The sequence below is a fragment of the Pinus tabuliformis genome, chromosome J (assembly GCF_031772625.1).
Source record: "Pinus tabuliformis cultivar Carrire ecotype Pingquan chromosome J, CPIR1, whole genome shotgun sequence".
NCBI classification, from domain to species: Eukaryota; Viridiplantae; Streptophyta; class Pinopsida; order Pinales; family Pinaceae; genus Pinus; species Pinus tabuliformis.
This window is the reverse complement of record NC_142295.1, coordinates 277569395-277574919: the sequence shown is the minus strand read 5'-3', so window position 1 is coordinate 277574919 and position 5525 is coordinate 277569395. Positions and strand designations below refer to the sequence as shown.

Below are 5525 nucleotides of genomic sequence, written 5' to 3'. Positions count from 1 at the left end.
CTGACATTTCACATGCAGTTGGGGTTGTCAGCAGGTTCATGGCAAATCCAGGTAAAGAACATTGGCAAGCAGTGAAATGGGTGCTTCGATATCTAAGAGGCACAAGTGACCATTGCATCATCTTTAATGGTAGTGAAGGATTAGTCTAGTGAAGGATTAGTCTGCAGGTGATTTGGACAAAATAAGATCTACTACAGGTTATGTCTTTACTCTTGCGGGTGGAGCAATTAGTTGGATGTCAAAGCTTCAAGAAACAGTTGCATTGTCCACTACCGAAGCTGAATATATAGCTGCTTCAGATGCCAGTAAAGAAGCAATCTGGTTAAAGGGTCTGCTCGATGAGATTGGAAGGACGCAGGAGAAAGTGAATGTACTTTGTGGCAGTCAAAGTGCTATTCACTTGGCTACAAATCCTGCCTATCACAGCAGAACCAAGCACATTGATGTAAGGTATCATTTTCTGAGACATGTGATCGATGGCGGAAAAGTAGTTCTTCAAAAGTTCCATACGCGAGAGAATTGTGCAGATATGTTCACAAAGCCATTTACAATAGAGAAGCTGCAGTGGTGTTTAGCTTCTCTTGGCTTGCAGAAAAGATGATGAATGGGCATGGGCAAGGGATTAGGAAAATTGTTGTCAAGGTGGAGTTTGTTAGTTTGACAACGAATTAGTAATTTTGGGTAAAATGTAATTAGTCAGTTTTATACCGAATTGTCAGTTATGTAACGGAGGTCGATGATATAAAACTGGTGAATGCCCATGAAATGTAAATGAGTGGAGAATCATTGTTGAATAATAAATTCCAATCCCTTGCCCCGTGGATGTTTCCTTGACACCTTGTCGAGGTTTTACCACGTAAATCCTGAGTATCTATTTGTGTGTGTGAATTCAGTTTCTTGTCTTGGTAAATGTATAACCGATTGTGTTTAGTTTCTTTTTCTTCATTATTTCCCATATTGACACAAGAAGTATTCTCCCTCTTGATGACCTTTTTTTCATTGATAATGTTCCCTGCGAGTGGATTTTTGGTGGCATTAGCCCTCAAAGGAACTACAGGCATCACCATGGTTGAAGAAACAGAAGTAAAATTACGCAAACATTTTCTGGATGATAGCACTCTGAATCCTGGCACTGAGAGACAATTAATAACCCCTTATGCTAAAGAAGGTATTCTGTCAAGGGCTACATGGTCATGGCTGAATCTTGTATTGAGTAAAGGTTACAGAAATGCTTTGCAAATTGACAGATGTTCCTTCACTGGCACCTGGTGATAGCGCTGAAAATATCTTTGAGATTTTTGAACCAAACTGGCCTAGTGACATGGTGGAACACCAACACCCTGTACGCCTTACATTTCTTCGATGCTTTTGGCCAAATCTTGCACTTACGGCATTACTGGCCTTTGAAAACTGTGTGTGATGTATATTGGCCTAGTTTTGGTACAAAATTTATTGATTTTACATCTGGAGATCAGAGCTTTCCTTATGAAGGCTATGTTCTTGTAGTGATACTTCTTTCAGCAAAATCCATTAAGGTTCTTTGTTCCCATCAGTATGATTTTCAATGTAAGTTGGGATGCTGATAAGGTCTAGTCTAATCACGACTTTATACAGAAAGGGTTTAAGATTGTCTAGCTCTGCTAGGCAAGCTCATGGTGTTGGACAGATTGTAAATTACATGCATGTGGATGATCACTAGCTTTCGGATATGATGTTGCAACTTCATTACATCTGAATGATGCCTCTGCAAGTTGGGGTTTCTTTATCAATACTGTTTGGGGTTTTGGGCATTTCTGTGTTGTCTGGTTTTGTTTGCATGGCACTGATAATGGGCATTATAGCTTGGCGATCCAAGAGAAATAGGAACTATCAATTTCAATTAATGAAAATGCGTGATCTTCGTATGAAGGCAACTGATGAGTTTTTGAATTATATGAGGGTTATCAAACTTCAGGCATGGGAAGACCATTTCCAAACACGTGTACAGTCTTTTAGGAATTCCGAATATGAATGGCTCTACAAATTTATGTATTCTGTTTCATTGAATATAATTACTCTATGGAGCACAATTCACTTATTTCAGTAGTGACATTTACTACATGCATTTTTGTAGGAGCAAAACTTACAGCAGGGAAGGTGTTCACTGCAACATCCATTTTCAAAATTCTTCAAGAACCCATTAGGAAATTTCCTCCAACTTTAATACCTCTTTCACAAGCAGTGGTGTCCTTGGATAGACTTAACAGGTATATGACCAGCAAGGAGCTTGATCCTGAGGTAGTTGAAAGATTACTGCCAGGCAAAGAGATTGCTGTTGCAGTTGAAAATGGTACTTTTTTTTTTTGGGATGAAGAGTAATCCAAATCCATTTTTGAGAATATCAACCTTGAGGTTCGAAGTGGATCTTTGGTGGCGATTGTTGGCACAACTGGATCCGGGAAGTCCTCTTTGCTGTCATCCACTCTTAGGGAGATTCCAAAACTCTCTGGTGTGGTAAAGATGAGTGGTAGCACAGGTTATGTGGCACAAACATCATGGATACAGAATGGGACAATAGAAGAAATCATTCTATTTGGATTGCCCATGGACTATGGCCTGTACCAGAATACAATTCGGGTGTGTGCACTGCAAAAGGATTTAGAAACGATGGAATTTGGAGACCAGACTGAAATTGGGGAGCGAGGATCAACCTTAGTGGTGGACAGAAACAACGAATTCAACTAGCACGAGCTGTTTACCAGGATACATATATTTATCTTCTTGATGACATTTTTAATGTTGTGGAAGCCCATACTGGTTCTAATTTTCGAGATTCATACAAATACTACTAAGTTCTATTTGAAAATTTTAATAATTTTGCATTTTTGTTATTCAGTGTGGATAACTCATGGATGCATGAGCCATATATATTTTCGTTCGCGCTTTCATACCTCTAGTTTAAGGTACTTTAATTTGGTTATATGTTGGCACAATTCTAAAGCCGTGCCCTTTGAATTATGGCTATTGGATGGAGAGTTAGTTCTTCGCCATTGTCTTTTGTAGAAAGGCCTTTGGCTTGGACTTGTCTGAAGAATCATGATTTTGAATACACGGCAATGATAACTATTTGCATTTGGGAAAGTTATGTTGCAGGGATTTTCTGATGTTTGTGTGAAATGATGGTGCTTAGTATTTACTGTATGAATTTTAGTATGGATTATGTAAACAGAGATCATGGGTATTGTCTGTGTTTATATTTTTTTGTATTTATACTGAATATCTTGAAATTCTTAGTATTTTCTTTTCCTTCGTCACATCTAGACCTTGGGAGATCTATCATTTCTACATACAGAATTTTAAATGTTCCTTCTGGTGAAAATGATTCCGATTTTATTTCTACTGCTCTTTCTTATTTCCTATGGAAATTTTCTTGAAGATATTCAAAGATTAGCTTTGCTTCTGATCTGCAAATAGTCTTCCTAATGATCATTGAGCATGCTACCTATTTTGATTTGGTACGGATGGCCAATCTCAGGAGATTCAGTTTCTTCATGGATCATCTGTGGAAAATATATCATAGCAAAAAAAAATTCTTCCAAGCACTAAATTCTGTGTGTGATGATACATTGTTATGTAGGGAAGTGCCAAGAGACTAATTAAGGATGCTCTGCAAGAGGCCGCAAGGAAACGAGAAATGCGATATTCAGACCTCAAAAAAAAAATGAACGAGGAGTTAGGCGCCATTTCCATGATGACATAACTGTCATTGTTGTATTCCTGGATCATGACTTAATCAGCAGGACCTTCAGGCTGCCCCTGGATGGTGCAAATCCTGAGTGCAAAAGCTGATTTTTACCTAGGGGCAAGTTAAAACTTGCATCTTGTCTAACGAATGATGCCCATAAGAACATTCCTGTACTTAACACGGCACTCAAGAAATTCACTAACTTATTTGGGCATCGTGATCTATAATTCTGTCAGCAGTAATTTTACCGTCTTTGCAGAATGAAAACAGGCAGCATTCAATATCCTCAAATGTGGTTTTCGTTCTCTAAGATATCCCTTCTGATTATGTTGACATTAAGATTTTTTTTTTTTGTAAGAGGATAAAAAATTAGTAGCTGAACATCATCTCCCCTCAAGCTATTCAATCTTGCACTGGGTATTAATTTATGATTATAGATCTGTGCTCAATGATGAAGGGTTGAGAGCATAATTTGCTACATGAAATAAATGCATGTAATCATTTGGCTTGCCTCAATTCTGTTTCAGTAGCAGCCCTGTTATTATTTTAGAAGTATCCATTAATATAGAATTGCTCCTTGCCTGTTAGAAATTGAACGCAGTTGACCATATCCAGTTCAAGTACAGGGTTGAATTGTGTCTTAAGTTTTATTTGATCATGTATGCCTCTGTAAAGAACATTTTCTCTACTGGATTTATCTGGAAGTAATTGGGAAACTTTCTAGAAATTCCTGAGAAAGGGGAAATGTGTATCGGCTAGTTCATCTGAAATCCCAAGGTATAAGCTCGGAAGCATTACAAAGTTATCAGAGATATAAAGGATATTGACCCTGTGGAAAGGAGATTCAGTCCCCCTTTTTGCCATGCAGTCACACGAGTATAGCCATTACACGCTCATTCTTGAAACGAGACTTTACTGAATGAGTGCATATTTTGTTGCTGGAAAAAAAAAACAAGTATTATTGCAATTTATTTAGTTGTATTTATGGCTAGAATAGCTTCCAGTTCTTCGGATTTCCTTTTAGCAGAGGATGATGTCTATTCTCGACTTCAATAACCACTCAAATGCTTAATATTTTGTGTATGATCCAAAGATACAGTGTCCATGGAGACCACAACTTTTCATGGATTTTGTAGCGTTGAAGAACAATAGTTGTAATGCATTTTCTTTATCATGTAATCTCTGTTTCTCACAATTTTATGTTCAATGACTTCATAAACAAGAAGGTGATTCGTTCATATCGGAATGTTAGGGAATTTTTCCTTTATGTGCAGTGGTGATGGTCTATGGCAACCACAAAGAACTGGTTTATGTATTATCCATGAAGACATTATCACATCTTCAAACCATAATGTAGACCCGTCATCTTTTGGATGGAATACTCGGGACAAGATGGCGGGAAGTCCTCATTGTCCATTGGTTTCATTGGAGTGTGGTGAAGTATGGTAATCAATGGATTCTTATAGGCATTAAGTAGAATATGGGACATTTTAATAGCTCACTGCTGCTTAGATGAAGGAGGGCCACTATTAGGTCTCAGAGTTGAAACCCGGCTCTGATACCACGTGTAAGACCCTATCCTAGGGTCTTCTAGCAGATCTACTTTCTTCTTAAATTAAATGCGATCAGAGGCGATAACTTACTTACACGGCTTTTAAACAAATACAATTCTATCATTCATTCTAATCAGCATAATTTAAGGTGAATATTTCATTCTAATAAAATTTACAAAAGTAGTCTAGGGGGCAATACCTGTACTGGTGGCTGATGGAGATACCTTTGTCCTACTGCTCTTGCTAAA

At 37.9% G+C, this 5525-nt stretch overlaps 1 pseudogene; it reads left to right on the top strand.

Annotated features, from left to right (window-relative positions):
* Positions 1-1005: 1005 nt before the first annotated feature.
* Positions 1006-2831, top strand: LOC149226863 (ABC transporter C family member 14 pseudogene; annotated as a pseudogene).
* The last annotated feature ends 2694 nt before the right edge of the window (positions 2832-5525 follow it).